Consider the following 24,274-nt stretch of genomic DNA (forward strand, 5'->3'; position numbering starts at 1 on the left):
ATTTGGCTGCTAAACGTCCATTGATTAGCCATGCTGACGGTGAAGGAAGCTGGGAGGGAACGGAGGACAGCATGCAGTGCTTTAAGAAGACGGGGTGAGGGCAAGCTGGAGAAAGAGCGGCTTGAACGACTGGGTGTTTGCTTGTTAAAGTAGAAGGACCCCAATGGTCTTTGGGATAAATCTCCTCCTTTTAGAGACGGGGAGGGCAACCAAGGCCTGGAGAAGGGCAGTGACTTGCTCAACAGCAACCAATGTGCTATCCTCAAACCCAGGCCTCCCGACTCCCAGGCTAGTAACCCTCCTGCCTTCACTTCTCCAGGTGCCTCTGTCGCTTACCTCGAGGAAGAGATGCAGGAGGCAGACTTCTGGGTGACCAGGTTACTGAGCCCAGAACAAAGGTAGTCTTGGTGGGGAGGGAGGGCAGTAACAGTGCACCACAGGGAGGCAGGCTTTAATCTTCTAGACAACAGACCTGCCTAAAACCAGAGCCGCCTGCCAAGAGAGGGGGTGAGCTTCCTGCGTCTGGGAGTATGCAAGCTGAAACCTGATAGCCACTTGGCATGGACAGCATCGAGGGCATTTCTGTATTGAAATTTGACTTTTGAGCCCTAGCCAGTTTGACTCAGTGTCAGTGGTGAGAGCGTTGGCCCGCAGGCTGAAGCGTCTCAGGCTCAATTCCAGTCAAGGGCATGCACCTCGGTTGTGGGCTCGATCCCCGGCCCTGGTCACTTGCGGGAGGCAACCAATCGACGTGCCTCTCTCACAGGGATGTTTCTCTCTGTCTCTCCCCCGCCCTTTCACTCTCTCTAAAAATCAATGGGGGAAAATATATGCTCAGGTGAGGATTGACAACAACAAAATATCTGACTTTTGAGATCCTCAGAACTAGAAACGCTGATAATAATCTGGAGGACGAGGAGAAGAAAAAAGAGGAGGGGAGGAGAAAAACAAAAAGAGGGGGATGCTTAGCACTTCATTTGCAGCCTTGAAATGCGGTTCAGAGAGAGGAAAACAGAAATCTGGGAGGCAGCCCGTGGACACCCTCAGGATGGCGGGGGGCCTGCTCAGGATGCCCCTTCTTGGAGGAAGGTGTTCCCCCCTGAGCTTCCAGGAATCAGGGGTGGCGGGGCGGGGGGTGTCTTGAGGAAGCACCTGAGAAAGATGGAGAAGATGGAAGGGTGGGAGTTCACAGGCCAGGCTGGGAGGGAGGCAAGGACAAAGCAGAAGTGACAAGACAGCAGCAGCAAAGACCAAGGAGGGTCCCTCAGGACTGGGCCACTCCGTGCCATCAGGGCGACAGCCGTCTTGTGAGGCCTCTGCCAGCAGAGGGCGCGCTGGGCCTTTGCATCAATCAGCTCTCTCTGGAGGCAAAGCAGGGATGGGAGCCTCAGCCAGGGGGGACGTTCCTCTGCACTGGAAGCCACAGTGGGAAGGCCTGCAGGACAGCAACTTTGGAACCCACCCACCTGGGACGGGTGTCGGAGGCTGGCAGGGTGCGGGCTGACCCTCAGGCTCAGGCAGAAACCAAACTCAGGTTCGCAGCTTGTGAGTGAGTGTGTGTGTGTGTGTGTGTGTGTGTGGGGGGGGGTTATGGATTGGGGTGAGGGGGCGGAGATGAGAGTGTGTATGAATGAGCGTGTGTGTGTGTGAATGAGACTGTGCGTGGTAAAAACTACCAGGCAACTAACTAATCCTAATACTAGGAAGAGAGGAAGGAGAATGAGTAATACTGATTGATCGATCATATTAATCATCAGCTCTGTTCTAGGTAGTGTGCCAAGATATGTATGTGTTAGACAACTATTTTATCTCCATGCTGTGGATGAAGAAATGGATGACCAGGGAGGTTAAGGGACTTGTCCAGCTGAGGTCCACAGGTAGGAAGTGGCAGAGGCCTGGACCCCACTGTAGCGAAAGGGGCTGCTAGCTCAATGCCTGGCACTCGGGAAACAGGCTCAGTGAATGGATCGGAGCCTGGGCTCTGGGTCACTGGGTTAATCAGAGACCAGGCCGTTCTCGTTTACAGTCAGAGCGGACTGTGCTTTTGTGCCCATGACTGTGGCTGCATGCGCACACACGTGTGTGTGTGTGTGTGTGTGTGTGTGTGTGTGTGCGCGTGCATAAGTGGACAATGTGTTTCAAACAGCAATGGGACCACTGTTCCTTGGATAAACATTCCTCCCAAACATCTATAAAACAGTTCCTTCTTGACTGACATGATATGGAAACAACAGATCAAATTTTAAAAGCAGACCCTGGGCCCCGTGGACTCGACAACTCTGGGAGTGACAGGCCTCACTCATCCCACATGCCTTGGGCAGTACGGGGAGGTGCCTCCACCCGTGAGGACCAGGAGAGAATGCAAGCGCTGCAGGAGGTCTGCAAGGCCTCCCACCCAGCCCTGCGTCCCCTCCTGCCTTCTGCCCTGAGCACTGCCCGGCCCACCCTCTCCAGCCGCACCCCACTGTTCCTGCATTCCTCTCACGGGCCATGCTTGCTGCCTACAAAAGGGCCTCCTGAGGTCTTGCCCTCTCTCTGAAAAGCTCCTGCCCCCGACCCCCTGCACTTGGCCAACTCCTCCTGATCCTTCCGCTCCCACTGATCCTTCATCCCACACATTATGTCTGCCTTTGAGGAACCTTCAGGGATCGGTTCTCCCATCTCATTCTCTCAGAGCACCTTGCTGCCTGCTTCTGCAAAGAGCTTCGCGGTTCCTCAGCAGAGGGGGCTCATGGGGACCTTATTTGATACTTAGCACTCCCACTGGACTCTGACTCCAAGGGACCAAGGCTCCACCTGTCCCATGTCCGGCCACCTTGCCCCTTCGTCCCCATCCCCCAGGCCTAGCACTGTGCGAATTGCATACAGAGTGGACGCTCAAGGAAGACAAAGAAAGGAAAACCAGAGACGCAAGTGCTAACGTGTGTATGACCTACGTCTTGATAGTCCGTTCTAATGTTTTATCACAGGGTTGCAGGATGCTTCAGGATCCAAGGCACATCGGGGACTGGTGCCTAAACTTCCACTCTTCCACAGAAGCTAAAAAACCTGCTTTCTTCCTCTAACTTCTTATGCACATAGGCACCTGCTCCTGTGTGGCTCAGCTAGGGACCAGGAACCCCCCTGAGCTAGGAGGACCAGGGAGGAAAGGTGATCTCTCCAAGCTGGGGCCGGTCGGACCTCCCGCCCTTGGAGTGCAGGTATGTGTGGGTTCGCATCACATCGGGGTGGAGGTACAGAGCTTGGGTGGGGTGAGCTGTGACAGCAGGAAGAGCCCGGTCAAAAACCACCTCTGCCATGAAACCATGCCCTTTTTCCAGCTGCAGTCAACCTTCCCTGTCACCGCTCTCGCATGCATCTTGCTTGTGAATGAATTCCAGGAGTGGCCTTGGGATCTGGTAGTGGAAAGGTCATGGGCTCACAAGTCTTACAGACAAGGATCCAAATTCAGGCTGAGCTGGGAAGCCTTAGGGCCTTTTATGAGCCTTAGTGCTTTCATCTGTAAAATAGGCATAGTGAGGTTAACTTCAAGGGGTTGGGAGGAGGAGTCATGTAGTTATCTTTAATGCTCATTCCTTTGCCTGCCTCCCACACTAGATTCTGAATCTCCTGAGAGCCTGGGAGCGCCCAGCACAGTGCCTGCTCACAGCAGAATGCCCCTAAGCATCTGTTGGATAGTTCGTGGAGGTGGGAGTCAGGCCTGTACACTTTCCTGCCACCTGCTGTGACCTCTAGGTGCCACAAACCTGCAGAGCAAGGTGCACAAAAGGCAGATGCACCTTGCCCGGTTCCCTCAGATCAGCCCTGCGAGCAGCAATAACAAGCCAGGGAAGCCGGGCTCAAACGCCACCCTCCCCCAGGTTTTCTCTGGCCCCATTTTTAAGAATATGTGTGAGTGTTTTGGATACATTAATGCACAGCGACCAGCTCGCAGGAGCCCATCACCCCTCACTTCTGGAGAAATTAGCATTTAAATTGAGGTATTTTAGGGAAGTAAATCATCCTGGAGAAGCCAGTGCTGTCTGCAGCCTTTTCTTGTGGAAGGAAGCTAGGAGCTTTGGCCTTGAGCTGCTGAGTTTGCAGGGAGGGGTCGGCTCCCCCTGGGCTGCCCAAAGCCACCTGAAAGGGTGGCATCAAACTCTCAAACGCCAATGCAGACACCTCCCTTGGTTTAAACCGTGCCCCATCCCTCGCCCCCAACTAAACACGAGCCTTTCTGCCACGTGAGGGAGGGAGGAGACTGGCTGAGGTGCGATTTCCTCTGCGATCCAGCAGTTGGGAGACCTGTTCTGACCGTGGCTCTGTCTCTGCCTGGCTGGGTGCTCTGGGAAAGCTACTCCCCGCGTCTGGAACTGGGACGGGGGAAGGCGGGAATACAATATGGCTCTCTCTAGGCTAGATTTTATCCATTCTGCAGGCACATGCGTCTCTAGGGTCTGGGAGTATTTAAACCAAGCCCACCCTCCAGCTCCGCCCTCCTCGGGCATCAGGGTGAAAGTTCTTTCTCAGGTGACCTGCTTCTTCATTATGGGTCTTTCTTCAAGTTCTCTGGTCTAGCACTCCAGACTTAGTCCTTCTTTCATCAGCCTTTCACCAACTCAGTCATTCCACACATGGTTACTATTATGTGACAGGCACTGGGGATGCAGTGCTAAAGCAGACAACCCCTGTCCTCAAGATGCCCGTAGCCTGGAAGTAGGCAAGTATACAAATGCCTCCTACATAGGCATGCACATGTGTGCAAGGTGAATATGGTTTTGAAAACGCCACAATGAAGCATTTTTCAGGCCCCATCAGTCATATTTGCCCGTGGCACCCCAGCTGCTAAAGCAAAGGCCTTCATCCCTTAGGAAGAAAAGCAGATATCATCTCTGGGGGAAGGGGACCACTGTTCAGCTGACTCTGTTGTGTCTTGAGCTACACAATGGTTTGGAAAGCCAGCCCGCACTGGCGGTGAAGATTCCATTTCAAATCAAAGCTAAGCCTGGCCGACTCTGGCCATAGTCTTATTTCAATGTACAGATGGTGCGGGCTGTGACCTGAAGGGGCTTCCCACCAGAGGGGAAAAGGGAGGAGAAAACTCTTTTTTTTTTTTTCTTTTTGCCAACTGTGCTGGAGGGATTGGTGAGGAGAAAAGACCTGAGAGTCACACCTTCTTTCTTGTCTTTGGAAAGTCAACATACTCTCCCCACTCACCCCCACCCTGAGGGTGGCGCCAACAAATTCCCAAGATCCTAACAAGGGTTTGGGGAGGATCCCAGGGCAGGTGAGCAGGAACAATGGGGTTTGCTCCCCCAGATCAGTTATAGACTGGGGAGGGAGTTTGGAGTCCCTTTATCTAACAAGCCAATGGTAGCTCCAGTGAGTGGGTGGCGGTAGGTGAGCAAGAAGCCAGTAAAATTTAGCCCCCCCCCCCAGTTTTGCACCCTCCAGGACAGAGAGAATGAAGCTGATAAGACTCCCTGGCTTATCCCCCTGCCATGGAGACAGGGATGGGGAAGCCCTCCAGTCCTGCACCCACAGGACAGAAAGAATGAAGCTAAGACTCCCTGGCTTATTTCCCTGCCATGGAGACAGGGTGGAGAAAGGGGCCAGAGATTAGAACAAGGGGCTTCAGAGTGTTAGGTCCCTGTGATTTTGGGCTTCCATAGTGGATTCTGACATGTTGCTCTCGCCCAAGAACACCCATGTCACAATGGATGACAATGCGGGAGTCCAGAGCCACGCTCAACAAGAAATCACATAGTGACTGCCAGCAAGGGTCTGGTTGACCGTGTCTGTGCCATCATTCTCCCATCAGCATCCATCCCGAGAACTGAGGAGGTGGGGGTGGGGAAACTGCCAGGTCAGGGAAAGACAGGACAGGTAGTTGGGGAGTTGAACGTTGGACTAAATAGTTACCCTAAAGAGGATGTTCTGTATCCTTAAATGGCAAGTTGAAATGCTTTTTTTTTTGCTATCAATGGAATGGATGGAGGGAAAGATCTTGTCAGCTATAGAAAACTGAGAAGACTACATTGTTTTGCCTGAGTTATAGTAGAAAAGTGTTTGAGCTTTTTACTTACTAAACAGATGATCATAGGTCAGAGTGACAAAGTGGAAGATTCATAGGGAGATTCAAAAATTGAGGGAGTGTAGGAGAGGGGCATTTAACATAGACTTGGGAGATCCGGAAGGCTCCCTGGAGGAGGTGATTCTTGGCAGATTGGAAGGGGCTATCTAGGGAAAGACCAAGGAAGGGAGGCGTGGTTGGGTATGCCTGCATGAGAGAGAGAAGGGAAAGGAAGTGAAGTGAAGGGAAGGGAGGGCAGGAGAGGGAAGGGGAAGGGAGGGGAGGCGAGGGGAGGAGAGTAAAGGGGAGGGGAGGGGAGGTAAGGGAGAGAAGGGAAGGAAGTACACTCACATAGTGCATTCTAGAAGCCGAAAGAAGCTAAGATTTAGGATGGACAAGCTTTGATTAAAAAGTGCAGGTGAGCTAGGGAGGAGCAGGCAGGGATCAGATCTCATGGCCTTCTGAGTGATGCAGAGGACTGTGGGTTTTATCGGAGGGCAAGGTGACCCGCTGTCGGGCTCTAAGCAGGAGTGCGATACAGCCTGACTGGAGCGTTGGAAAGCTGCCTGGATACAGGGTGGAGGCTGGGCTGGAAAAGGAGCAAGACTGGAGGAAGGGAGGCTAGTTCTGAGGCCCTGAGCAACCCGGAGAAGATAGGGTGGGGCAGCTGTGTGACAGAATGCTGAGGAGAGGCACCGATTAGAGAGACAGGAAGTAGAACCTGCAGGGCAACATTGTCAACTGCACGTGGTGGGGGGTAGGACACGGAGTTGTGGGATACGTTGGGCAGTGGTGACTCCAGGAGCCCATCTCCCTCAGCTTCCCTTTCTTTGAGCGCTAGAGCCCTCTGGGCACCTGTTCTCACTGACCGTGGCCGGAGAGCAGACCAGTGTGTCTTGGCCCATCATGGAAATCCTTGCCTCCTTTCTGCTTCCACCTACCCCAGCCCACCCCAGCTCCGCTGCTCTGTGTGAGACCCGCAGAAAGACAGCCAGATATCGAATAAAGCCCCCAGCACTGCATGGACACTCGACCACCTCCAGATAGAGGCTTTCAGGGTGGCCATCTCCTCCTGGGCAGAAGGCAGCTCACGATCGCTATCCTCCTGGCTGTTTTAAGGTTCGGGTGCAAGCTTGCTTCACTGGCTAAACCGTGGCCCCCATGCACAGGGCCATTCTCATCTTAGCCAATGCCCACGCAAGCGATGGGAGAGAGGGCAGAGGCAGGGCAGAGAAGGGACTTATTTAAAGGCTCCTGGGCCGAAACTGGTTTGGCTCAGTAGATAGAGCGTCGGCCTGCGGACTCAAAGGTCCCGGGTTCGATTCCGGTCAAGGGCATGTACCTTGGTTGCGGGCACATCCCCAGAGGGGGGTGTGCAAGAGGCAGCTGATCGATGTTTCTCTCTCATCGATGTTTCTAACTCTCTATCCCTATCTCTTCCTCTCTGTAAATAAAGGCTCCTGGGTTTGCAGGATCAGGACTGGCTGCCCATCCACATTCTCGACTCCCAACCCAGAGCTGTCTCCACTGCATGTTCTCAGAGGCTATCAAGAATGACCCATCTGAACTGGGGACTCCTTCAAATGAGGGGCTGTGTTGGACTCTCCTTGGCAACTTCTTCTGAGCCCTCTGGGGGCCTTGCAGACGGACCTCATGGTGTCATCTCCTCCAGAAGCTGTCCCTGAGGCCTGGCTTTGGGAGAAATGTCATTTTGCTTCCATAGCACTCGACTTTGGCTCTGATCTCAAGATGACCAGAGTCTGCCAGGTATGGTTGTTCTTTGCAGGTGTCTCCCGGCCTGATTCTGGAGCTCTCAGCTGCACGGATCTGTCTGTCTGATTCCCCTCTGCACCCCTCTCATCTACAGATCCCGACTCCAGGTTCTGGGACAGACACAGCATGTGAACAGACAGTCCCTGTTCTGACTTAGAGCACACCCCTCTCCCAGGGACCACCACAGCAGCCTGGCAGAGACTCTCTGCATTCAGTCTTGCCCTTCCAATTCATTTACCAAGCCACCGCCCGAATGGTTTTCTAAAATGAGGATGCTAACTCAAACATGGCATTGGCTGCTTGTGTTAGTGTCCTGTGGCTGCCGTAACAAATCACTTAAACCTCAGTGGCTCACAACAGCGTAACCTGGTCACCTCATAGTTCTGGAGGTCAGGCATCTTCCTTGGGTTCCTGGGCTAAAATCAACATGTCAGTGGGGCTGCATGCTTGCTGCAGGCGATAGGGACATCTCAGGGGCCGTTATTTTGCTTGCCAAGTTCCAATTTTTGTTTTGTTTTGTTTTGTTTTGTTTTGTTTTCCAGGAGGGTTTTGTCAATGCCTCTCCCTTCACATGGGCATTTAATGTCCCTTCGCTGGGTTCCTGCAGCACCCATCCTCCCCTGCCCCAGCATTTTCACACTGGACTTGTTCTTGCTCACTCACTGTCTCCCTCACTGGGTCAAAGGCACAGAGAGCAATGACCATGTATGTTTTACTCACTAACGTGCATCCAGTCCTGAGGCACACATGAGGGGCTCAGTGAATGCTTGGTCCATGAATGCATGCATGCCTCTTCGCCACATGGAGTGTAGGGGAGACCATATGTTTGGCCGTGGTCCTGCAGGCTCCCTCCTGTGGAGCCTGGGTTGTTGCCTTATACATGTCTGCCTCCCTTCCCAACCCTTCCTTCCTTCCCTAGACATCCAGCACGCACTGAGTTGTTATTACAAGCATCATTTTTTAAAGCTAATGTCTATTGATTGTTGACAATGGGCTAGACATTACTCTGAGGACTTTGCACAGATCTCGTTTCACACTCACAATGACTCTTCGCGGTAAGTACTCTTATTCTAATTTTTTTTTTAAGTGAGGGAGCAGAAGTATAAAGAGGTCAAGTACACAGAACAAGTAAGCTGGACGCTGAAAAGTCTAACTCCATGTTCTTAAAAGCTATGCACAAATAGGCTGGTCATGTTTCATTTTGCCCCTTAAATGAAATGCTGAAAAGTAAAAGTTGACTCGTTGAAAATGCCGGTGTTGATCAAATGTTGCAGGTGGATGCCCTCACTCATAACAGTAACAGCTCTTTGCTAAATAAATGCCACATATGGGGGCACAGGCTTTCTCTTTCCAACCGTCTTCCTATTTATAGACTGAATGTGTCCCCCAGGATTTATATGTGAAAACTTAATCCTCAATGAGGCAGTATTTGGAGGTGGAGCCTTTGGGAGGTGCTCATAGAAGACCCCCTTGTCCCTTCTGCCACGGAGGACACAGCAAGAAGGTGCCATCCACGAACCAGGAAATGCCTGTCACCAGACACTGAATCTGCTTGACCTTGACCTTGGATTTCCCAGCCTCCAGAACTGGGAGGAATAAATGTTTGTGGTTTAAGCCTATGGTAGCAGCCCAAACAGACGAAGACATGCCTCAACAATCTTGCAAGTTAGGTATTACCTCCATGATGAAGGTGAGGAAATGGGCTCAGAGAGGCGAGATGACTTTCCTAGGGTCATGTTCGAGGAAATCAGGGCTGTCAGCTTCACTCTGCCACGCACCTGTCCGACCACGCCCACACCTGCCTCTCTCTCTCTTGCCCTACCTTATTCACATGTTGCTATGAACACACACACACACACACACACACACACACACACACACAATATGTGATGCCTGGGTTACCCATGGCACATGCTTTCTTTCTCAATGCAAAACAGCTTTCACCAGTGGCACCCAAACTCACTTAAGCATTCCAGGCATGGCCATTACTAACTCCTGCCCGGGTAATTGCGATCCCTGAAATTGAAAGAAATTGCAGGCTAGAGAAACATTATCGTCTCATCAGCCCCCTCGCCCTCCATCGCCTCGCCTGTGTGTGTCAGCTCCAGGGTTCCTGTCCTGTCATAACACTGGAATGAGCCGAGCTGCTGTCACTGGGCCTCAGCAGCAGCTAGCTCAACTTTTCTTTAATCCTCACCTGAGGATATGTTTATTGATTTGAGAGAGAGATGAAGGGGGCAGGGAAGGGAGGGAGGGAGGGAGAGAGAAAAAGAGGGAGGGAGAGAGAGAAAAGGAAAGAGGGAGAGAGGGAGGGAGAGAGAGAGAAGATTGAAACATCCATGAGTTGCCTCCCATACATGCTCGACTGGGGATCAAACCTGCAACCTTTTGGTGTATGGGACAATGCTCCAACCAACTGAGCCACCCCCAGCCAGGGCACCTGCTCAACTTTTTCTGCCAGTTCTAAGGGAAGGATTCAAAGGCCCTGACTGACACCTGGACATAAAACATTAGAGTTGGGGGTTGGGGAAAGTTCGACATCACTAGCTCCCACCTCTGCATTTCTCTAAGTACTATCATTATCTTGCTTTCTCGGATGCTATCCATGACATCTGAAGAGGAAAATTGGCCTTGCCCAGGATCACACAGCCCAGAGGCAGCCGGAAGCTTAAAGCTTCGTGCACAGGTCCGCAGGGTCTGAGCGAAGCTTCCCTGGCCCCAGGTGCCCTGAGACTCTGGTGGAGGCCACTGCGTAGCCCAAATCTCCCTCGCCAGCCCAGCCCCCGGCTGCAGGCTCCACTTCACCTCCCCCACGCCCCGAGGGGTCTCGCTGCTTATTTCCTCACAGTCAAGAGCAGAAGCCAACATCCCAGTACCTTTCAAAATATTTCAAGCCCAATTAGGACCTTCATATTGTCATGCTCAGTGCATCCTGCTCTCAGGGCCCCTCCACTTGGGTCTCGCATGCCAGCAGCCCCCCAGCAAGGACAGACGCTCTTCCCTGAGTCCTAGGTGTGCTCACCAGTCCCCATGCACCCTCAGGCTGCCCTAGACGGGAGCCAGTTCTGGGAAGCTGTGCCACCAACCAGCCGTATGGCCGTGAGCAAGTCAGTTCCCAGCTCTGGGGTCTTTTCCGTGTGGGGTCACTTCTTTGACAGACTTAGGGATCCCCAAATGTCTCCATCCCAGAGGGCTAAGAGAAAGCCCCCGAGATGAGAGCCCGTTGCCGTGGGCACTTTGTGTCTGCTTTCTTACCTTTTCGGAAGCAGCCTTTGCAGCCAGAGACACTGGGCCTTGCACCTTGGTTCTACCTCCCATTCCCCATGGGGCCCTGGTTGAACCGTTTCTGAGTCTCTGTTTGCTCACCCGAAAAATGGAAACGGGAATCCTCCTTGCCTCACATACTGGCTGGAAGGACGAAAAGAGTCCATAATGCTAGGTGCTTAGCGGAGCACTGAGAACAGCAGACTCTCAATAAATGGCAGCTATTGCTGCGGGAGCGGGCACAGTGCTAGCAGCTCTAGTTAACGTTCTCAAAATGTCTGTCTTGATTAGCCAAACTTTAGAGCTGGAATGCACCTCAAATTCGTTTCTTTTTAAAGCATACTATTTATTTTTATTGATTTCAAAGAGGAAGGGAAAGGGAGAGAGATAGACACATCAATGATGAGAGAGAATCATTGATTGGCTGCCTCCTGCACACCCCCTACTGGGGATAGAGCCCACAACCCGGGCATGTGCCCTGACTGGGAATCGAATGGTGACCTCCTGGTTCCTAGGTCCACGCTCAACCACTGAGCCACACCAGCAGGACTCAAATTATTTTCTTTTACTCCTTCCCACAAAGCATACACAGCTTGTCCGAGTCTCATGATAGAGCTATAGTAAGACCCAGGACAGGAGGCTGCTAACGTGGAGGTCTCCTCTTTATGTCATGGAACTCTTTTGTTTCTCTCTTGCTGACGGATTTGATTCTTGCCTAACCTCATGCCCTACTCCTGGCTCTAGGAGAGTTATTACTGCCAGAGGCAATGGCCAGCACGCCGTGGAGCACTCTTCCCGCCAGAGCAAGGGCTGAGAACCAGTGCCGCTGTGCCTGTTCCCCCCGCCTCCCCCACCCCATGCTGTAGCAGAGCCTGTCTTCTCTCTCCTCTCCGGCCCCCAGCGCAGCGTCAGGTACATAGAAGATGCTCAACAATGTTTGTGAGACTGAACCCGAAGTAGGTCAGACTCTCAATGAAAAGAAAAAGACGTTTCAAAACTCCTAACTTAAAGCTACAGATAGGAAAAACCAAAGCCCCATTTTCACAGACCACATGGCATCTGTGCATTGATAATAACTTCATTCCTTGTAGTAGTTAGAGAGGAAGGACATTTTTAAAAATGTTAACATTTAAATCTAAGCCATGAGGGGCGTTTTAGCATCAGAACACGTGGCCCAGGGACAGCTGGCTCTGGGCTAAATGTGTGGCTGGGATCACATCGCTGTACGTTCTCTCTTCCCTTTCGTCTTTCCCATTCTCCCCAGGGCACCTTGGAAGTCTTTCCGTAGAGCCTCCTCTAATGAGCTTTGCAAAATGAGAAACCTGCCGAAGTCAGAGAAATCTAATAGCAGCTGCTTTTTCTTGTTTGCTCTCTCTCCTCGCTCTCTCTCTCTCTCTCTCTCTTTCTCTCTACTAGTCATTAGCAATGGAGAAAGAAAACCCCCAAAGGGAGAAGAAAGGCTACAATGTTTGCACATGCCTTCTGCAATACTGTGCTAATGAGAAGACCTGACCACCTCTCATGTCCCTTCTTTTTTAAATTCCCACAGACCTGCCCGCAGTTGCAGCGAAATCCAGAACCCAGCTAGTGTGGCCATTAGCCAGTTTACATCATAACCAAGGTGAAGTAGGCATATTGTTGTAGGACAGTTCGAAACGGTTTTTAGGTGTTCTTTAAAACCAATGCCTATCAAGACTAAAAAGTATCTGGGAAAATAGAAACCCAATTAAGGAACACAATTTTTGGTCTTTTCAAAATGTGACACCAACGTGTAAGTTAACCCAGGTTCCAAAACCCCAGCTTCCATCCAGCCTTGTTAGTTACTGGTCATGTTGTCATACACAGTCACGTGGTCACACTGAGTCTCGGGTTGTGTCTGTAATAACTCTACCCACAAGCACGGAGAACGGATCTGAAACTTCACCTCTTACTGGCCATATGATCCTGAGCAAGTTACTAGTATTTCATTTCAGGAGCCTCTGTTTCATTTGTATAATGAGCATCTTAAGAGTACCTACTTTTACCAACACAATTAGTAGGATCAAAAGGGGCAATGCATTTAACAGCCTGGCATATACTTAAGTCTGTGGTGGTTACTATTATTACGGCTATAATTCATTTCTTAGTCAGAAGGAACAGGCTTAAGTCTTGCCTCTGCCTTTTGCAACCTTGAGTAAACTGCCATACCTTACTAAGCTTCAGTTTTCTCACTAGTAATAGGGACGACATAACAGCAACAATACTGGTGACTGTAGGTGCTGTGGAACGAAATGAGATGATGTGTGCAGAATTGACACCTGGCACATCATACTATGTGTTCTACAAATTATTATTATTATTATTGTTATTAGATACATGATGTAGGTTTTAAAAAAATAGAATATGCAATTTAGAAATCCCAAAGAATTAACAACAGCAACAACTTCCTGGAACTACTAAGTGGTATGGCAATGTTTCGGGATACAAGGTTAATATAGGAAAGTCAATTTCTTTCCTATACACTAGCAATGAACAAGGGGAACTTGAAAGTAAAAATGCAATACCATTCACATTGGCACCAAATAAGCTGATACACTTAGGTATACATCTAGCAAAATAGGCACAAGATCTATAAGAAAAGCTATAAGACTTTGATAAAATAAATCAAAGATCGAACTAAGTGGGAAGATATTCCATGCTCATGTTCAATATTATTAAAATGTCAGTTCTTCCCAACTTGGTCTATAGACTCATTAAATCCCAGTAATTTATTTTGTTGAGATTGAGAAACTCATTCTAAAGTTTGCTATGGAAAAGCAGAGCCCAGAAACAGTCCCACATACTAGTAAAACCAGTCAACTAATTTTAAAAAAATGGTGTTTTTTTTTTTTAATTGATTTCAGAGAGGAAGGGAGCGGGAGATATATATAGAGAGAAACATCAATGATGAGAGGGAATCATTGATTGGCTGTCTCCTGCACGCCCCCTATTGGGGATCAAGCCCGCAACCCAGGCATATGCCCTGACCCAGAATCGAACCGTGACCTCCTGGTTCATAGGTTGATGCTCCACCGCTGAGCCACACCAGCTGGGCTAGTCAACTACTTTTTGATAAAAGAGCAAAGACAACTCAGTGAAGAGAAGAGTCTTTCCAAGAAATGGTATTAGAACAATGAGACAGCCACATATTGGGCAGGGGCGGGGGGACGGGGGAATCTAAACACAGGCCCTATACTTTTCACAAAAACTAACCCCAAATGATCATAGACCTAAATGTAAAGAGCAAAATTATAAAAACTTCTAGAAGATAACATAGAAGAAAATATTGGTGATAGTGGATTTGGTGATGCGTTTTCAGATATAATACCAAAAGCAAAATGCATTAAAGAAAATAAAAGATAAGTTGGGCTTTGGTAAAATGAAAAACAAAAACAAAACTTCTGCTCTGTTAAAATGAAAGACACGGTTAAGAGAATAAAAGACAAGTCACTGATTGGAAGAAAATATTTGCAAAACACATATCTGATAAAAGATGTGCATCCAAATTATACAGAGAACACTTAACAATTCCACAATAAGAAAACGAACAAGCAGATTAAAAACAGGAGCAAAAGAGCTGAGCAGACACCTCCTCAAAGAATATCCCCCAACAGATAAGCATAGGAATAGATGCACAACACTTGTCATTCTGAAACTGTGAGTCCATGAAATACCACTGCATAACTATGAGCAAGGCTACAATTGAAAACCCTGACAACGCCCAATGCCGGTGAGGATGTGGAGCAACTGGAAGAGTTCATGGCTGGTGGGAAAGCAGCCACTTTGGAAGAGTGGCAGATTCTTACGTTGATATTTCAGTAATTGATATTTACCCACAAAAATGGGAAACTTACACCTTCACAAATCCTTGCACATGAATGTTTGTGGCGACCTTATTCCAAACCACGGAGGCAGCCAAGTGATGCTTCAATGGGTGACTGGGAAAACAAACTGAGAGAGATCCATACAACGGGATGTTTTTCAGCAATGAAAGGAAATGAGTCATCAAGACCCAGAAAGACATGGATGAAGCATAAATGCGTGTTGCTAAGTGCAAGGAGCTGAAAGGCTACATGCTGTCTGACTCCAACTACATGACGTTCTGGAAGATACAAAGCTGTGGAGACATGAAAGATCAGTGGTTTCTGGGAGTTCAGGGATGAATAGGTGGCATGGGAGACGTTTAGGGCAGTGAAACTATTCTGTACGCTACTGTCTACTGTAACGGTGGATCCATGGCATGATGCATTTGTCAAAACCCATAGAACTGTACAACCTAAAGTGTGAGCAATGGACTTTACTTAATATTATATCAGCTTCTTCCTTCTCTCATTCACTACTACCTCTATCTGTGAGATACTTAGAATAGAAACAAAACAAAAACAAAAACATGGTCATCATGAACTCCAACCCTGCAATTAGGCACTTAAGGGAGAATGAGTGGCTTACCTTCGGAGAGGCTAAGCCACTTGCCCAAGGACACACAGCTACTCATTGAAAACTCTGGGCCTGAAACCCAGGTTCCCAAAGTGCCATCCACTACGCCACTATAGTGTTACACCTGCTAGACCTGGCTCTCCACATTCTGTACCTTAAACAGGGTGCTCCCCCTCCCAGCACCTCCTGAACTGGGTGCACGGGTTTCCTGCCCATAAGCCAGACTCTGCCTTCCACCCTGTGGGGACTTCCTTCTCCAGGGCCGCTCCCAGTGAGGAGGCAGATGGGACAACTCCAGGCAGGCGGTGGGAAGCCCCCAGTCTCTGCGCCCTTGTGGTGGAGGAGGTGGTGACTCACCTAATATCCATCCTCCCCCCAGGAAACCAGGAAACCGGCATTACCCAGAGCGTCTTCCCACTCTGTCAGCAATCCAGACCATATGGTTAATTAGCTAAAATTTGCCACCGCATCTGTGATGCTATTTTTCTTTTTGGCACGTGCGAACTTAATTACTGAAGCCCTGGGAAGCTCTTGGCCCACGGAGAGTGTGGTGGGCACGGGGGTGGCAGGGCAAACCGAGGGCTCAGGGAGTTGAATGGTGAGGGTCTGAGAAACTGAAGATGGAGAGGGCCATGTTTGGCAGGTGAGGATGGGGGGCTTATGGTGGTTGCATGGACTCCAGGACACAATGTCACAGGAAACCCACCTGGGAATGTTGGCAAGCACCCACACATAGAGGCCAACCTCCCTGCCTGGTAGAATGCAGGGTTCATTCCCAGGTTGCCCTTCAAATTCTGTCCTTCGTTACTCCACAGAATGTGTCTCCCCAGCACCTAACCACTGTCTCCCCAGAACATGAGACAGGGCCTGTAACACACAAAGCGTTCAATAAAGAAGGCTGACCGGCCCAGTGAATGAGCTAACCCTTCGGAGCCTTTGTTTCCTCATTTGTGGAATGATTCATGAATGTTATATTCTACCATTCTGTTAAGATTAAATGCGATAAAATACCAGGAGCACCTGTCACAGTCCCTGACGTAGTGATAGGTGTTCAACAAGAACTTGCTGAATGAATGAGTCGATGGAAGGATGGATGGGTGGATGAATAAATGAATGAACAGCAGAATCAGAGAGGCCAGTAGGAGAACAAGCCTGAGAGATCAGAATCTAGCCCAGTCCCCCCACTGAGCTTGTTTCCTCATCTGTAAAATGGGGACCGTGAAATCACCTCCCTTTCTGGGTTGCTTGGGAGTACAATAAATAACTTCTAGTGTTTAGCAGCATCCTGGGATGTAGCAAGCACTCAATAAATACTCCTGAGGCTGTTGTGAATGGTAATGAAATGGGGAGACTTGCTGCTGGCGAGGGAAGGGCCTTGAGCCAGCACCATCAGTCCCTGGTACATCCTGGGCTCCTCTCCACCAACACTGCTATTTCCCAAGCAGCACGGGCTGGCGCCATACTCAGAGTTCCGGAGCTCATCGGACGCTTGAGTGCCAGCCCTCAGGAGTCACTGGTATAATGAGGGAGAGAGAGAGCCCCTACTTTGGGGAACAATAGACTAAGAAGTAAGTCAGGATCAAGGGGTACCTTGTCCAATGTCAACAGAAGAGTCCTGCCCCTCGAGGGGGGCTCTTCCGGGCTCCCACATATGGTTTTGCAGATTGTGCCGCTGCTGAGGGTGAAACCCAGCCTTGCCCTGCAAGCCAAGCTCGATGCCCGCACAGGTGTGCGTCTGCCCAGAGGAGTCTCCTTTCTCCCATTCACACACAGGGTGCTACTGGCAGCCGAGGCCCTGCCGCTTTCTCTGGGGCCAGTGGACAGCTCGGGGGCAGAACCTGAAGCCTCGCGACACTGGGCAGAGGTTTGTAAGAGCAGGACCAATGCCGGCTGTACTCAGCTCTCCAGCCCTAGTGCCTTGTTGAATAAAGGAACCATCATATTCTTAATATCTATCACAGACCTACTGTGTGGGATGGGCTCAGCGCGTGCTGAATAAAGTGTCTGACTGAAGCAGCCAAAGCGTGTGTGAGGAACACCATGATTTCCTGAACCTTTAGTCCTGTGCGGTATTAGGAGCTAATTTAGCGAGCGGCGATTCCATGCAGGGGTAGCATAAAGGGCTGTCTGTGCATTATCCCCGAAAATCTCACATGAGCCTATGAGGAAGGTACTAAGACTGTTTGCGCTGCAGAAATGAGGGCGCAGAGGCTTAGTGAGGCTCAGGGATGTGCCTGAGGCCACGTGGCTCCAAAGAAGCAATGCTGACATTCGAGCTGGTGCTCCTTTCCTCCTCGGGGTCAGTTTTACCCAGCATGCCCTTCTCCACTGGGCAGCTGAGCCGCTAGTGAGGTATCAGGAGACTTCCCATTCCCTCTGTCTGCTACGCTATTTCCCTGCACTCACCTAGTGCTCTCTCTCCCTTCACTTCATGCAGGGCTCTGCTGTACCGTCACCTCCTCCGAGAAGCCTGCCATGACCACCTCATATAAAGCAAAACTTTCTAAGTTCTTGCCCTGTTTAATTTTTCTTCATATCCTTTTCTACCACTAAAGGGAGATGTTGATTTTCTCTTGGCGGCTTCCACATCCCAGTCCCTTTCCAGGAAATTGGCTTTATGAGGGCAAGGACCTTATCTGTTTTGTTAACTACTATTGCCAACATTCCAAATGGCACCTGACATAAAGGTACTTGCATGTATTCACGAAATGACTGGGTCACCATAGGTCTGTTATTTCAATGTCTGTCTAATGCCTGACATTCTCTTTCTGTTCTCATTCTCTTCCTCTGGTTTCTTCGTGGGTCAGACAAGAGAGAGATATCATACCTGATCCCCGCTCCCCCTACCCCTGAACTTATAAGGACCATCGGGACAAGTTCCCCAGCTCGCCCAAGTGTAGCCAGGTTATAAAACACGTGGGTGAGCAGGATCTTTTCTCCCGTCCAAGTGGAAAGTGCCCAGCTCACTGCCAAAGTCTGACACACACACTAACCTCAGAGCCCCCGTTTTTGCCACGCCCAGGACCAGGGCCTCCCGAGACACGTTGGTGTCAGGTAGAGGGAAGCTTTTCTCTGAACAGGAAGCAGGGACAGCTTGTTTTGGCGGCACCATTTAGTGACAACATAGTAGTGGCTCGGTCACTCTTTCACCTCAGTCGCCTCTTACACAAAACCGAAGTAATGACCACACCAATCTTCGAGGGCACCGGCTAGAATGGCATGAGCTGATGATTCTGAAAGCACCCCTTGCAGCATAAAGCTTCATACAGCTCTAAGGCCCGTTATAACCGTGGGAGATAAAAGCCGCCGGGGCAGTTCAGACCAGACTGAGGGCTGGGAGCCTGGAGGATTCGGAGCCAGGAAGAGATGCACGAAGACGTCATTTGGGGGGAGGGAACCTGAGAGTGTGCACACTCAGGACTCCCAGCTTTCTTCCTCCCCCACTTTAGATTGTGCCTGAGGAGGGGGGAGGGAGAGAGGTAGGATCTATAGGTGCAGCACCCCCCTTCCATGGGAGCAGAGGGAATGGGGGGCGGGGACCAGGCCTGGGTGACAGGCAAGACTTGAGCCACCCTGATTAGCTGGGAAAATGCAAATCGGCACTTCCTTCCCTGCAGCAGCTAACAAGATAATGAATATTTTCATCAGCTGCAGAGAATACAAACATCTGTAGGAACACCAAACCTACTCTCAGAGGTGGGGGGAGGGGAGGCGGGAGGATGCGGAGGTGGGGGAAGGCAGCTTCTCAGCAATTTTAGGCAAGAGGAGACTGCTGAGATGCTGGAGGGGGTGCTGGGAGCCGGAAGCGCGGGCTGGTGCCTTCGGTACAGGGCACAGTGGGAACAGACAATGCTCGAGTGCGACCTATGCCTGCTGCTCATCCGGGGCTGACACTTGGTCATGACTGGACTTCAGTCATCCCCCCTCCACCTAGATCTCTGCTCCTGCATCCAGACCTATGGCAGAACCCTATTGTGGGTCAGGCATGGACCTGGATGGAGGTAAATAAGACACTCCTGCCCTCAAGAAGCTCCCTCATTCACCAATTCACTTAAGAAATGCCCACGCACGGAGCACGTGGTATATGTACGCTGGGCACTCACAATCTACCTGCAGAGACAGACACGTGGACTGGCCCCTACTGAAGGGGGGTTCTGATAGAGAAGAGGGGAGAGGAGGACTAACCCTTCTGGGGAAGAGGTGTCCCAGAGAGACGCCTGGAGGAGGTGACAGACCCCTGATGTAAATCAAGGGTGAATTAGAGTCTTTTAGGCCAAGAAACCGGAAGAGCATTTCAAGTAGAGGGAACAGCATGTGCAAGATCAGGATGCAAGAGGAACCCCACAAGTCGCTCCGTAGAAATGGATGACACCAGGCAAAGTGTGGGCCAGGAGCAGGGATGGAGGGAGCCTGAGAGGTGGGCTTGAGCCCCATTAAGTGGAGCCTTGTCCATCCTTCATCCTGCGCGTAATGGGGTACTACAGGCGAGTTATGGGCAGAGGCGTGACCTATCAGACCTGCACTTTAGGAAGCTCGACCTGGCTGCAGCATGGAGAGGGGATTCGGAAGGAAGACTGGGAGGTAAAAAAGCGGGCTGTCGGGAATTCCGGTGTGAGGCAGCCTGGCTCTCATGCAATATGCAGCAGGTCCATTTCTCTAGGGCCTGGCAGACACTTGCGTGTGCAATCATGTGGCTTTGCCATTTTGCCGGCTCTGTGACTTTGCAGAGCATCCAGGAGCTACTAATAATGCCCCCTTCATGGAGTTTTAGTGAAGAACAAATGAGATAATGTGTGTCAAAGTGACCTACAAGGTCCGCGGCACTATAGAAACATTAGTTACCAGTTATTTAATTACAGCAGCGCTCCTGGGTCTAATCACTGCTTCGCTCCGCGGTCCTCCATTCCCGCTGCCAACGTCCAGAGACAGACACCGCACAACGCACAACATCGGAGCCGCAAGGCTCTGGTGCTGTCACTTCCTCTATGAGCTTGGAAAGTTCCCGAATCTCTGTGCTTCCTTCCATTGCTGCATCTCTTAACTCAGGGAGAATACTCTTCTCTTGGTCTATTTTTTTTCGGGATCTTTAACAACTTGAAGAGAAAGTGCTGTGAACTGAAATCTCAGGTTAGCCTTTGACACACTACCATCTATGGACCCAATCTAGCCGCTGCCCTGTGTTTGCACTGACCACAGGCTGATACTGGGTTCTTCTTCAATGACTAGAGAAAAAAAATCATAAAGAAAATGACATTTGTGTGACATATAAAAATTATAAGAAATTCAAAACTGAAGAGCCCACGGGAAAAGCTTTACCAGAACACACCTGCAACTGACCCTGCTTGGGCTCAGTGCCTTCAGAGAGGACTGCCACCCTCTCCAGTTACAGATGAGGAAACGGAGGCTCAGAGACACCGGGTCATGTGCCCAAAGCGACACAGATGAAAACTGCTTCCATTCCGTGGCTGCTGGATCTGAAAACTCCTTCTCTTTTTACTCATTCTGATGCTCCCTAAGGGGCTGATTCCCCCTTCTCCGAAGGCACCTCACAATCGTGGGCTCAGTGCCTGTCTACCCCACCGGACTGCACGCATTGTGAGAGTGAGGACCGGCCGCCTGGTTCCCCACTCCGCAGTGTGCACCATGGTCGGGGTCGTCCTTCTGTTCTAGCACATTCCCGCCTCCCCCCGGCCTCAGCATTCATAGGTATCAGTCACAAATATATAAAACACACTCCCTTTCTGCTCTGGAAAGGGGTGTAAATTTGCCCCCAAGTGCAGCAATTTGGAGGTGTCCGCAGACCCTCCGCTCATAGTTCCCCATAGGAGCCCACTGTGTGCTACGTGTCATTGCACGCAGCTCCCGCGAGCGATACCCACCCGCCTCTTCCTCCCGTTGCATGGCAGCTCAGGGTCCTGAAGGCCACCTTCAAACATCCTGAATTTCTACTTCTCCAGGCAACCATTGCTACACAGACTTCCTGAAAAGAGGCAAGAGAAACCCCACTGAGAGTGGATCGCTGAGAGGACACACTGCCTGTGGATCCCACAGCCGCGCCGCAAGAAGCATTCTGCTTGTTGGACTCAAGTTTCTGCAGCCTTGGCAACGACAGCTAGTAAGCGATGGAGCTACCAGTCAAACCACTCTTATTTAGTTCTCACTTCTAATAACCTCTTTCTGATAAGTTGACAACTCAAGCCATTCACTCATTCATTCATTCTTTCTTTCATTTATTTCTTCAACTATTCACTGAATCTCCCAAGAATTACAATCCCCTTCCTCATCCCTGCCTGCCTTCCAAAAGCTTGGAGTACAAGAAATGTACCTTTATTGTTTCTGATACCATTATCTCCCCACCTTTATGTGAGTGCAGGCGTCCGAGCATCGGAACTGCCTCCTGTTATTTTAATGGAAAGTAAGGGCAGCATGCATTTAAAAAAATAATCACCATCGAATGCAGGCATCCATCTGCCCCTTGGTCCTTCTGGAAGGCCCCTCTGTGCCTTTGTGCCTGTGCGTGCCTGCACGCTCAGCCCACATCTGGCCCTGCCTGCCTTTCCCCTCACCGAGTCCTGCTGACAGTCCTCCCTCTCTTTCAGAGACGCTGTGTGAAGTGCAGTGCCGCTACAGGGTGCCTGCTAATGACAAATCTGAGGACCAAGACAGCATGGGGCTGAATTAGGGTAATTCAGCCCAAGGGGGTTCCTTCGGAGTGGAGGCCAAGTTCTACAGGAGAGCACGCCGTCAAGCAGCCTAATGAGAAAGGCCCGGTGTCCTGTGGTCCCTGCACCGTCTCCCGGGCACCTTGCAGCAGAATCTCTGGACAGCTCGGGGCCCCCGAGTCCTGGACCAACCAGGTCTGTGCGACATTAAGTCTTCCCTGCAACAGTTCTGGGAGCTGAATCAGGATCCCCGACAACACCAGCTGCCTCCCCTCTGGCTGGCTTAGTGCCTGGCCAAGCCAGGGCCTCAGGGACGTGCAGTGTAAACTGAGCTGACCTTTCTGGAGGCTGTGTGGCTTTGGGCATCAATCGTTACATGTGCATACTCTTGCCCAAGAGGTTTTAATCCTGGATTTATCCTAAGGCGACAATCGATCAAATGCTCACAGCTGTATTTACAAAGATGCTCATCACCACACAGTTTATGGCAGTGAAAAGCTGGAGAGGATCTAAATGTCTGTCAATAAGGGATTGATTGGGTGAATTATACGTCTGGGGAATGGAGTCCTGTGCAGACATTAAAAAACATATAGCTGATCTTTGTAAATTAGAAGAGAAATATGTAGGGAATATTAAGTGAAAAAGATAAGCATATACGGCATCGTCCTAGTTACACAAAGTGATCTACACATAATATGTGGCCACAGCACAGAGGGTATTTGGAAGGAGGTTCACACACAGATGTGAAGGTGGCCACACACAGATGAGGTTTCCGGTGACTTTTGTTAAAAATATTGCTTGGATTTTCTGCAGAAACATATGTTAATTTTATGGGGCGGGGCGCAGATGGAGGACGTGTGGCCTTGTGCAAGTAATTTTCCCTTTTTTTCCTTCGTGAAGAGGGGACTAATATTACCTATCAATAAGGCTATTAAATTGTAAATAAAAAGATATCTAAGTGGCTCAAACAGAGTCTAGGGCGTGGCGAGTCTCCATCCATGGTCACTGGTAATAGTTACCATAAAGAAGCCAAGGTAGGGCAGGTATCTTGGACAAATGGCCCGGAGCTGTGACCAACAGATGTCAACCCACTGCGCCAAACTTCATCCTTCCCACTCCCATAGGCCCAGGCCCATGTGCACACACACCACATATACATACTCATGTATACATAAACACAGACCCACACACACTCACCCCCATATACACTTAGGCATACATAGATACACACATACGAAGACTCATACATAGGGCACAGGCATATTTGCACTCAGATACACACAAACAGACTCACACACATTTACATACAGACAGGCACACAGCAGCGCGCACGGCCAGGAGATGGAGAGGATCGAGCCTGCAGCACCCACTGAGCTGGCATGCTTCCCTCTCCTTGCCCTCCAGCCCGCTCAGGCCCTGGCCTGACTGCACTGACTGGCTGCTCTGTGCAGACTCCCAGAGCCTGTCTCCTGCCAGGAGAGGGAGGGGAGGCTTGCGAGAGGCAAGGCAAGGGTGATTGTTGGGGTTTAATTACGCATGATGCCCGGAGGCAGCCTTGGAGGATGCACCGTAAGAGACATTTCGCTGAACTTGGACCCTTGTTCTCCAGGCGTGCGTGGGCCTGACACAATATTTCAAAGCCGAGGAGAGCATCGGGCACAGAGGAGCCGACAGCTGCTAACAGCACGGTAACAAGGAGATGCTAATGACGAGTGTGTCTGTGAATGGAGCAGCTCTGCAGACGAGACATGGCCAGGCTTCTTCAAAGGCACATTGGCAATGCCAGGCCTTCCTTCTGGTCTCCTGTCCCCCATCCATCACAGCAGGAGGGGCAGAAACTCCTGGTGAACTGTGCTCAGACACCCTCTGCGATCAGAGGTCCCTTCAGCGGGTACCTGGGAACATGACCTTGATAGCCCCTGAAGGTTAAAAGGTGGAGAGCACAGCACAATGGAGTCATGCAGTAAATATCTCTGGAAGGAAGGGAAGAAGGGCGGGTGGGAGGGAGAGAAGGAGAAAGCTCTCCACTCCAGGACTGCACATCTGCAGCGAGAGAGAGATCTTTACC

The 24,274-nt window shown here is 50.5% G+C and overlaps 1 protein-coding gene across 4 annotated transcripts in view; it reads right to left on the reverse strand.

The window, feature by feature from the left end:
* The window catches only part of ASTN2 (astrotactin 2), a 749,503-nt gene that overhangs the window by 229,534 nt on the left and 495,695 nt on the right, over positions 1 to 24,274 (reverse strand). The gene's annotated exons all lie outside the window — the stretch shown is intronic.

Source organism: Cnephaeus nilssonii (genome assembly GCF_951640355.1).
Source record: "Cnephaeus nilssonii genome assembly, chromosome: 14".
NCBI lineage: Eukaryota > Metazoa > Chordata > Mammalia > Chiroptera > Vespertilionidae > Cnephaeus > Cnephaeus nilssonii.